Raw genomic sequence first — 12092 nt, forward strand, 5'->3', positions numbered from 1 at the left:
AGAAGGCAGGAGAAGGCAGGAGCAGGAGATGGGAGTGAGGAGGAAAACCAGGAATCTGAGATGTTATAGAAACTAAGGAAAGAGAGGTTGAGGAAGTAGGAAAGTACAAGCGGTGACTGCAGATACGAATGTGGAAAAGTGCCATTAGATTCAAGAACAAAGACGTGGCTGATCTTGGTGGACCTTGGCAAAGCCATTTCAGCAGAGTCCCTGGAGACCAAAGGCAAGGTTCACATGAGAGTGAATTGGTATCTGAGGGGGGTTGGCATATGGTGGTTTGCAGTTGTCTGTAGAGTAAGGGCTGAGGTCTGCTGAGATTGGGGGAACGGGAGGATAACCACAAGGAGAGGCCCCCACAGAGCGTATGCATGTCTTTCTTTTCCTGCTTTCTGGCAGGAGCAACAAGTCCCTTAGCTCCTGGGGTCTGTTTTCTGGGTGAGGAGAGCTGGGGTCACAGAAGTGAGATAGAAAACTATAGAAGCAGAGCATCCTTGTGGCGGTCCCAGCACCTGCACCCGCGGGCCTAGTATGGCTCCCCTGCTTGATTGAACTCTGAGAGCTCAGGTTTCCCTTCTTCAGAGGATGGTTCTTCCAAGTGTATGAATGATGCTGTGGCCAGGGCAATCGAAGGCCTCTCTCCTTCCAGAGGCCTTTTCCTTTACTGAAGCCATTCCAAGAGAAATGAAAACGCGGAGTTTCAATTCCATAAATATTGATTGAGTGTTTAGTGTAGGTACGTCTCAGAACTGTACAAAAAGTGGTCTGGGTGTGCAGGACCCATGTCTGTCATTTTTTCAGGTTGTAGTAAAATGTACATACCATAAAATTTACCATCTTCACTATTTTTAAGTGTACAGTTAAGTTATATTAAGTTTATTCATGTTATTGTGTGTCCAGTCTCATACATTTTCATCTTGTAAAATGGGAGGTCAGTGCCTGTTAAACAGTAAGCCCCCATTTCCCCTTCCCTTCAGCCTCTGGCAGCCACCATTCTCATTTCTATCTCTGTGAACCTGACTCTTCTACATACCTCCTGTAAGCGGAATTTTACAGTATTTGTCCTGTTGTGACTGGCTTATCTCACTCAACATAATGTCTTCAAGGTTCATCCATGTTTCGGCATGTGTCAGAATCTCCTTTCTCTTTAAAGCTGAACAATATTCCATTGTATGGACGTACCACAGTTTGCTTATCCATTCACCTATCAATGGGCCTGTGGGTTGCTTCCCTGTTTGGCTGCTGTGAATAATGCTGTTATAAACATGGGGGCACAGATATCTTTTGGAGTCCCGGTTTTCAGTTCATTGGGATATATATCCAGAAATCAAATATCCTAGGATTTTTGAACTTAAAACCATGCTTAATTTTATCTTACTATAATTTTAAACCTCAGTAATTAATGGATTATTTATTTATTTATTTTTGTTTTTAGCAAGGGAGACTATTTTGTCTGTACAGACACCCAGAATAGGCAGGGCAGGAGGGGCTGGCACACAGTTTTGGACATAAAGGTGCCCTCAGTGGGTGTGGGCCATGTTGCCAGAAGGGCATCTTCATGCAGCCAGTGCAGACCTGATGCATGCAGGGTGGCATCACATGTTGTGGGTGTGAAGGTGAAGTGTACTGGTAGTTGAGCAAGCAGCTGAGGGATGCTGTGTAGAGGTCTGAGAAGTGCATGAGGTGCTCTGAGAAGTAGGTGGGGTTGTGGAAGGTGTGGAGGATGCTCCCAAACTGAGTGTTGAACAGGGTCTTGGTAATGAACCTGCCTCAGCTCCTGCTGTCTTTTCACCCAGGCAGCCAGCACCTACAGATCTGCATCATGCATCTGCACAACCATCTGCATGCACCCCAGCAGCCCTGGGAGCACCTGCTGCCCTTTCACTGAGTATATGCTGAGGATGCAGATGTCATGCTCCAGCTTGGGGATACTGGCACCTGTGCACCAGCCCTGCCAAAGCCTGAGATCCTCCAGGTCCCTGTAGAAGTGATATCTGAAGTAGAGCACCCTGGGGCTGTGTCATTCTGTCACGCACAGAAAGGCAAACAGGTTTCCTGGTCAGTAGATCTTGCCCTTTCCAGGTGGTGATGTAGTTCCACTGTCCCGAGCCCTTCTCATCAAGTTTTCTGAAAGGCTTGTGTGGGTCAGTGAAAAAGCGAGGCTCGTTCTCCTGGATGATGACCACTGCAGAGAGTTGGCATCAGCCAGGAACCACCACCATGTGTGAATTCCTTTGCCGGCAGAGCTGAAAGGACTGTTGGTGCTAAGGAACAGGTGTTTCCACTGGCCACCTCGTGGCTCAGGAAGTCAATGTCTCACTCTCTCCCAGATGTACTTCTCCATGTCCCATTCGATTCACTGGCACATGAAGCCTTTCACGTGCATGTTTTGAATGGTGCCTGTCACAACCTTTAGAGGCCCAGGGAGTGGTCCATTTCGTGGGAGATCAAGGCCATCTCTGGGAGTGAGATATCCATAACCTGCTTGATGGAGGGACTCTGGCCTAGAGGTCTCTTATCTGGTACAGTGGGATGTGCTGGGTGTCCCCATATAGGTAGAGCCCCTCCTCGATTGTTGGGCATAGGCTGGAGGCCCCTGGCAGCCATCCCCAGTTGCACATGATGGAAGGTGTCAATCTTCACCAGAAAGCTCTTCTGAACTGAATGTTTTGGTGGAAGCCACAGATTGACAAATTTGAGGTTGTGTTCATATTTCCCAATCTGGTGGTGCTCTATAAGGATGTCACACGTGGCACCGAGGCTCTCTGGGTACAGTGTAGACCTCAGCATTGTGTGGGTTGATGTTGGTGGTGTAGGTGGACCCCGGGGTCAGGAGATTGCAGATCTCTGGGGACATGAGGACATGTACCAGTCTCTGAAGGTCCTGGTAAAGAGCGCACAGGGGCAAACTGAGTTTAGTACTCACCTGCCAGATCAGTAGGCACCAGGATCCCAGGTCCACAGCCAGAGCAGGAGGATGAAGATCCGGTGGCTCGCTGCCTGCAGTGGCTTGGCCACATCAGCCAGCATCCAGTGGCCGCCCGCAGCTCCGCACCCCCCATGCTTGGTGCCCACCGTCTGAGCAGCCCTCGGCAGTCAGCCAGTCTGCCACTCTCCGACAGCAAGTCTTTAAATTATGTTTTTAACTTATGATATATGTTATTTCTTTTCCTTATTGTATTACCTGGGATCTCTGAAACCTGTAAGAGGCTATCATGAGAGAACCCTGGAATACTGGAATATTCCTTTGGAATACTTTTGTACTCATCTGGATATTTATTTCCTTATCCATCGCCCAAACTGGTGGTAGCCATAGGGAACTATTGCTTTTGTGACTCTTATCTCATTAGCATAATGTCAAGCTTCATCCACGTTGTAACACGTGTCAGAATTCCTTTCCTTTTTAAGGTTGCACATCTCCCACTTTACCTTGTAGCATGTTTCTCAGTTCCAAAGACCTTTCATACCCGTTTTCCCCTTTCACCCTCATTTTCTGTATGTTCCATCCAGGAAGTGGCTGTTACCTCCAGGCTACAGCTGAGGAAACAAGCCCACAGCCTCAGGACTACCCAGAGAGCAGAGTCCTGGGACTGAAATATAGGTCTCTGGTCCCCCGGGTGTTCCCCGGCGCACAGCTCTACATGCACAGCCCTGCATGACTGTGTACACCATGCTCTGTACTTTACACAGCAGGCTCCCACATGAGGCGAAGGGGCAGGAGATCTCTGAGAGGGAGAGAATGAGTCAGTGACACATTAGTGACAGGACTGAAGTGGGAGAAAGGCCAGCGGTGGCAGGGGGCCTGCCAACAAGTTCACTCTGGTTGCAGTCCATGTAGTAGGGCTCCTCTTCCTGGGGCAGCTCACTTTTTTCTGGGACACAGGGATTTTGCCAGGCCAGTCCCTGGAGCTGGGTGACACAGCTCTGTAGGAGCGGCCAGCTTTAACAAGGAGAATCCTGAAAGTTAATAGTCAGTGACTAGATCGACCAGACAGGAGAGCCTGGTGATGAAGGTGGGATTTGAAGTATGTAGTGCTGGTGTGGGCACACTGCCTCACATGCTGTCAGTGGTATTAGAAGGTCCCTGAATCAACTGACTGAGCTACCATGGAAGGATTCTATTTGGTGCATTACCTTTGAAGCTGGTGTAATCACCTGTCTTAGCATTCATGTCCAGGCCGACAGAGTCCCGAGTAAGAATAAACTTTCTGTTTTGGAGAATGTACTCATTGTGAGTGCTAGCTGCTTTCTGGATGCTCCAGGGAATTGAACTTCTAAGCAGTGAAGCTCCTGTCCGTGAAACAGCTGAGTACACCAAACGGCCAACATTTCAGTGATCCTCTCTTGGACCAGGGCCTGGCCAATAGGGGAAGTGAGCCAGGGATCGCTGCTCCTGGATTCCTACCCAGAAACAGCTTCCTGCACGCCCAGCTCAGACTTTTCATCCGCAGACTGTTCTGGAACAGTTGCTTTTTATCCCGGTTATGGGGTGGGTTATCCCACTTAATCATATATTCTGGTTAAAGGTGAGCTATTAGATATCATTCATGAAGTACAACTTTTCAACTGAATAAAATGCTACCAAATACTCAGAATAATACATTACAAGGAACATAATCCAATGTATCTTTTAAAATACTGAAGGCACTTTTATTTCCTTAGGAGCATTATTATGAACTCTGTGCTCCAAAGAATTAGTAAAACATGCAAATGCTAGTTAATAGGATGCTGGATAAGCAGCTTTTTAATGAATTTCTCATGTCTTGATTCTGTCATGTATTAATTTTCTTAAAAGGCACTGAGTATGTTTGAAGCTGATTATGATTCAATAAGCTAACAGAAGAAAGTGACCTTAGCACTAACTTAAACTCCACATCCAACACAGAATTGCCCTCTCTAAACTTTTTGATAATTTTGTTCCTGCCTTTTCTCAAAAATGTCTGGTATCAAGGGGCTCACAGCTCCATTCCATTTATGAGTTAACGTTTGGAAAATCCCTCTTAATTCTCACCTCTGAAGCCATAGAGAATAAAGTCCATCCCTCCATTCCCCAGCTCTCCAGATAATTAGGACATTAATATACCCCTGTCCCCAGTTTCCTTTCAGGTTCAAAGATTGGCTCTGAAAGCCTTGGGTAAGTAGATTAAACTCTCTGTGCTTCAGTTTCCTTACCTGCAAAAGGGAGATACAGTGTTCTGAGGATTAAATAAGCTATTGTATATAAGGTGCTTGAAACAGAGCTTGGAATGTAAAAACAGCCATGTAAGTTACGGCCATTATCATGATCACAACTTAAAAGTGCATCTTATCTTTAAAAGGAGTCATATCAGCCCGGACTTGTGTGACTCAGTGGGTTGGGCATCATCCTGAAGAGCAAAAAGTCGCCGATTTGATTCCCGATCAGGGAACATGCCTGTGTTGCGGACCAGTCCCCTGTTGGGGCATGTGCGACAGGCAGCTGATTGATGTTTCTCTCCCTCTTTTTCTCCCTCCTTTGCCATCTCTCTAAGTAAATAAAATCACTAAGATGAGTCACACCAAAGTTTGGCCCATATTGGAGCTGTGGACACCAACATGCCACTTCCCACAACCCTCTGATGGTCTTTGCATGCAGAGTTCTCCCTGTTTATCTTTTTGTATCTCAAACTACCAGCAGCAGAGCAACTTGCAAGTGGTAGGTGCTTTTAGAATTTCTGGTTTAGGATGACATCTATGTTTCCTGCTTGAAACCGGCTTTGTTACATTCTAATTAGTTTAACTGCATACTTCCTCTCCAGACTGGGCTTGAGGACTGCCTCCTTTGAAGACAGCTTGGATCCTTCCCGGTGGCATCCTGCGCGCCGCACTGCAGCCCCTCCGCGCTCCAGAGCCCTGCGCTGCCGCCGGGAGTCAGGCAGGATCCTGGCTTCCCGGAGCCTTTCTGGCCCTCAGCACAGGGATGTGCTAGTTGACTTTCCTGTATTCATTGGGTCCAGGAACATTTAGAGTAACACTCATTTTCTTCATGCTGTTGCCCACTGTCACTGGTAAGAAATTATTCCTTTATCAGAAACACTCAGCATAGAGTGGGTACTTAAAAATATTTCTGGAATGAATGCTATGCTTAACCCTAGGTGAGTATCCCTACCTGTGACAAAAAGAAAAAAAATGTGGCAAAATGAAGAAAAATAATATTGTTAAAGCTGAAAACTATTTCCAAATTATTATTATTACTTCTGAAATTAGCAAAATTACTTTTCCAAGGTCACTTTTTTTCCTGTATCCCAAATGACATTTCTCTGAGGAAAAATCAGAATTAATTCTAAATACCTTTCTTTATTTTTCTACCTTATTAGAGTTTAGAGATTCAATTATTTAGAAAAATAAAATTCTGTATAAACTTGTACTTTATTTTTAACAAAACGAGATTGCTCCAGTGCATAGGCCCTGAAGAGATTTCCACCACTCTCACGTGCCGCCTGCAGGCCAGTTCTGTCACTTAGGGAAGCACTGAGTTATTTCTTCCCATGGCCACACCACCCTCCAGTTCCCCACTCCAACTGCTCCACATAAGTATTTTAACCCAGTTTTACATGTGATGGGAAAAACAAGAAAAGCATCCCAGACAAAGTCAAAAGCAATCGATTAGGAGAATAGCTGCAGGGTGTACCCATGACAAAATGTTAGTATCCGTTAAGTTAGTAAGACAAAGACAAAAACCACCATATAGAAATGGGCAAGAAAATAGGAACAGGTAATTCACAGAAGAAAAAATACAAGTCTTCAATATATGTTAAAAAGCTGCTCCACATTGCCATCAATCAAAGAAGTGAAAATATAAAATGTAATGAGATATTCTTTGTTTATCATATTGACAAGATTGAAAAGAATGAAAATAACCATGAACTGGTATTCACATGGAGTTGGGGAATGGAACTCTCAAGAAGTTGCAAGGAATATAAATAAGTATAAGCCTCATGGAGCAGTTTTGCAATGTTCATGGAGATCTTTAAAATGTTGATACTGATAATGATACAATTCACTTTCGAAATGCATTCCTAAGGAATAAAACTGACAATTGTGCAATGATGTATGTAGGACAACCATTGTGGTATTGTTTATAACAACACAAAAGAAACCAGCAGCTACATAAAGCTCCATCACTGAGATATCAGATAAGTGATGGAATACCCATGAAACAGACTACTACGCAGCCATGAAAAGGAAGGAGGTGGAGGTGTGTGTCCATAATATACATTTAAGAGAAGAAGCACATTATAGAAAATTACATGGCATGATGCATGCTTATTTTATAAGAAACATAGAAAAATAGCTGAGAGCAGTTAAGAACACATCTTCTGGTTTATACATGTCTGTACTTCTTGATACTTTAACAAGTATATCTTAAACACATATTTTATAATAGGAAAATATATCTACTTGTATTTTGAAAAAAGTACTGGGGAGCTGTTGCATGTTTCTTGCATATATGCATATGTGTATATGTGTGTGTCTCATTTGGAAATTAAGTTAGTGTCAGTGAGGCAGAAAACTAACACAACAGAGATTCCTTCCCAAAGACATGGAAGTGCGGGCTGGGAGGGAGTGGAGATGACAATCACTGGCAACAAGGAGGTGAGGAACCACAGCTGGAGTCAAGTGTCAGACAGTTTATACACAAAGCACTGGTATCTGCATCCTGCTGTACTCTGGGGAATGGCTGGGCGCTGGGCGGATCATCTCCAAATACTTCGAGTTTCAAAAGCTTCAGGCGAGGGGGAGCCTGGTTGCTATGAACCGGCCTAACCTTTATTCTTGTGGGAGCACCTGTCATGTGGCTGAATCTTAATGAAAACAATGTCTGGGCTTTCACACAAGTAATTCAGAAAACAGTGACAGGATTTTTATTCCCTCAAACGTTCCTGACCAGTCAGTCTTCTTCACCCCCACACCAACCATCAGATCGGCATCTTTAATTTCCTTTGGGCCATCTCTTGGGCATCCCACAGCAATCTACAACATAACAAAAGTTTATCAAATTCTTCTCTGAAGAAAGGATCCTTCTCCATTTATCTCTTATTACATCTTCTAATCCTCCCTGCTTCAGTTGCCATCGCAGTGGCCACTAGCCACATGTGGCTCCTAAATGCTTACAACATGGCCAGTCTGTACTGAGCACGGTGCAAATGGAAGTACACAGGGGATTTGGAATACTTAGTACAAAAACAAAGTAGTAAAACATTAACTTTAAATTATGATATTTTGGACATATTGGGTTAAATAAAAATGTTAAAATAGTAATGCTACTTATCTGGTTCTCTTTGCTTTTTAAAATACAGCTCCTGGCAGCCACACTTCCGGCAAGATGGAGAAATAGGTGGATGCACCGTACCTCCACGCACAACCAAGATTAGAATAACAACAATTTAGAGCTAGAATAACACCCAGAACTGATAGAGGATCTATCTGAATGGAAGTCGGACAGACAAGAAGTTGAAGTAGACCCGTACATACAGACTGGTAGGAGAGGACGAGCCAGGCGGGCTCAGGTTGGCAGCGCGCGGAGATCAGGGAAAACTTGGCGCAAACTGGGCACGTAAGCCATCCGGGGCGCGCAAGAACTAGCAGTGGACCCTGAGTACGCAAGCTGCAGCTGGCGGACCCAGTGAGGCGGCGATTGTGGACCAGGGCAGAGCTGGCAGCCCAGGATCCCAGAGAAGGGACTGAGATCCCAGGAGAACAGAACTACCGCCATTGTTCCCTCCCGCCCCCGCCCCCGCCCCCACCCCCACAAATAACGTCACAATCTAGTGACTGGGGTGCCCAGCCCTGGTGAACACCTAAGGCTCCGCCCCCCACCATAACAAGAGCGACCAGACAGGAAAAAAAAGGAGAGACAGGGAGAGACATGTTTCCAACAGAAGAACAGATCAATCCCCCAGGACTCATCCTTTTGAGCGACCAAGAAATAACCAATCTATCAGATGCACAGTTCAAAACACTGGTGATCAGAAAGCTCACAAAATTGGTTGATTTTGGGCGCAAATTGGATGAAAAGATGCAGGTTACCATAAAAGAGATGAAGGAAGATACATGGAGGAGAGCCAATAGTGAAGGGAAGGAAACTGGGTCTCAAAACAATACAGTGGACCAGAAGGATGATAGAATCAACCAAGCAAGAAAGCATGAAGAAATAAGAATTAAAAAAAAAAACGAGGAGAAGCTTAAGAGCATCCAGGACATCTTTAAACATTCCAACATCTGCATTATAGGGGTACCAGAAGGTGAAGGGGAAAAGCAACAGATTGAGCATATATTTGAACAAATAATAAAAGAGAGCTTCCCCAATCTGGCAAAGGAAATAGTCTTCCAAGAAATCCAGGAAGCTCAGAGAGCCCCAAAGAAGTTGGACCCAAGAAGAAACACACCAAGGCACATCATAATTACATTAGCCAAGGTAAAAACAAAGGGGAGAATCCTAGAAGCTTCAAGAGATAAGGAGACAGTAACCTACAAAGGAGTTCCCATCAGACTGTCAGCTGATTTCTCCAAAGAGACCTTACAGGCAAGAAGGGGCTGGAAAGAAATATTACAAGTCATGAAAGACAAGGACCTACATCCCAGATTGCTCTATCTAGCAAAGCTCTCATTTAGAATGGAAGGGCAGATAAAGTGCTTCTTAGATAAGGTCAAGTTAAAGGAGTTCATCATCACCAAGCCCTTATTTTATGAAATGCTAAAGGGACTTATCTAAGAAAAGAAGATAAAGAAAAAACATGTATAGTAAAAGGACAGCAAACTCACAATTATGAACAACCACACCTAAAGCAAAACCAAAAGAAACTAAGCAAACAACTAGAACAGGAATGGAACCACAGAAATGGAGGTCACATGGAGGGTTAGCAACAGGGGGGTGGGAGGAGGAGAGAGGGAGAAAAGGTACAGAGAATAAGTAGCATAGATTGTAGGTAGAAGATAGACAGGGGGAGGGCAAGATTAGTGCGGGAAATGGAGAAGCTAAAGAACTCATAAGTATGACACATAGACATGAACTAAAGGGGGGGCAGTGTGGGTGGGAGAGGGTGTACAGGGTGGAGGGGAGTGAAAGGGGGAAATGGGACAACTGTAATAGCATAATCAATAAAATATATTAAAAAAATAAAATACAGCTCCTGGAAAATCTCTAATTGCCTATGTGGATGTATCACACTTCAGTTGTATGAAGGCTACTCCATACCGCAACCATGGGGTTGTCCTTTAATTTCTTGCCCTTGGGTTTCATACGGAATCTATCGAGTAGCCCTGACACCTGCTGTCATGGCCCTTTATCTTCCTTCTTCTTCTCCTGAGTCCCTGATCCAGACAAGCCCTCCCCTCTGTCATGGCACTGCCTGTACCCGCCTGCCCCCAGCTCCTCTCTATTCCAGGCCCTTACTTGGCTGCCGGCAATCCAACTCAATCACCTGAGTAACTGAGCTCTGGCCTCATTAAAACCCCCTTGAGATGAAAAAGAAAACAAATAACAAAATAAACTTTGTGAATAACTGCATTGTAGAAGGAGAGCTTCAGCATGCTAGAAACGAAATAAGCAGCCACTCAGTTTTATGGGCTGCCCTTAACCAAGCAAATGCCTCTGGCCCCAAATGAAATGCTCCTTGAGAGAGGAGAAGCCCTTTTCAAGCACCAGAAAAGGAAATGGAGTCTCTGACCTTCTAAACCACAAGAAGATATCCAAATTCTCTTTCCAGTTTGGTTTTGGTTCAGTCTTCAAGACAGTCTTCAAGGGCCAGGCTTCCTTTTAAGAGCACACACGTGTTCTGCTGCCAGCCTCTGGGCTTTGGGGATCAGGAATTCACAAGACAAAAAAAATTCCAGAAAATCCCATCTCTTCCCTGCTCAGTGAAAAAACCAAAGGCAGGAAGGTCAGACTGAAAATGCCCATTCAGTAGATTAGATATTCAGAACGACTAGGAATGACCAAAGGTGAGGATTAATCAATTCCTACCCTCTTCATCCACTTCTACCTGTCCTGTGGGCGTGGCCAGTGCTGCGAGGGTGCCGACCTGAAGCAGGCGCACTGGCCTGGTGGGGACTGTAGATACCTCTGGGTCAAAGCACCTCCTCTCCAGCCACCAAAGCTTCTCTTCTTCTGCAGGGCTGGCCTTCCACCTCAGTGAAGGCTGAAAGTCACTCAGCACCTGTGCAAGGACGTGTGGCCTCCTAACTTACACAGATTCGCTAGCTGCTGGCTAAATCTCTGACCTACAACCACTTCAGAAAGAAAGGCAAGTCTCTTTAACTACCAGGAGCTATTCTCTTGGGTCCACAATGGATGACTATAGAATAACAAGATTGTTTCCACAGGTTATTAACTCACACTGATCTCACTCTCATTTTCAAAATGGTGCCTCATAAACATGTCCTTCTGGGTGGTCACACACGCCAGACTTGGGGAGTGAGGCTGACACCACCCATGATGGATCTTCCTTCCAACAGTGAACACCACATGCAGGAAGCACCAAGCAGAACTCTAGAAAAGAATGTCAGTGGATTCCCTTTGCTGCATCCCCCAAATTAACTTATCTTACACTCATGCACACATTGCCAGGAATGTTCCACGTTCCCACAGATGTGAAGTCAGGCAGATGTGCAGATGTGGGTCCTCCTCGGGGGTGCGTGTTCTGAGGGGGAAGGAGGTCCAATGACTGCCTTGGTGTTGCCAGCAGGTTTACAGGAACCTTTTTTCTCAAGCTCCAGCTGGCAGAGCCAGTCCCTCTCTCCGGAGGGTGGGCTCTGTGAGTCACTGCCTCTCTGCCTGCAGCAAGAAGAAAGAAGAGAGCATCACAAGAAGCCCCAATAACTGCCCCAATTTGCTGTGAGCACGGGGTGAGGTTTGCAGCTGCCGCCGTAGATAATAAGCAGTCTCAAGCCTGCACAACATTTGGCCCCTGACAAAAAAGAATTCATCCTCTGTGAGGAGTCCCTCATGAGACTGGTTTGAAACCCTCAGGAAGATTTGATATATTTCAGAAGACATTGGGTTTACACTGATGCATCCATCTGACTACAGTGCCTGGCAGATTTAGATTGTCCTAGAACATAGACCTAGAGACCGT

General features: G+C 45.3%; 1 pseudogene; it reads right to left on the minus strand.

The window, feature by feature from the left end:
• LOC123823960 overlaps window positions 1-11395 on the minus strand; it is a 29776-nt pseudogene extending 18381 nt beyond the window's left edge.
• Between the last annotated feature and the right edge of the window lie 697 nt (window positions 11396-12092).

The sequence above is a fragment of the Phyllostomus hastatus genome, unplaced genomic scaffold (genome assembly GCF_019186645.2).
Source record: "Phyllostomus hastatus isolate PE091 unplaced genomic scaffold, TTU_PhHast_1.1 phas_contig_524, whole genome shotgun sequence".
Classification (NCBI taxonomy): domain Eukaryota; kingdom Metazoa; phylum Chordata; class Mammalia; order Chiroptera; family Phyllostomidae; genus Phyllostomus; species Phyllostomus hastatus.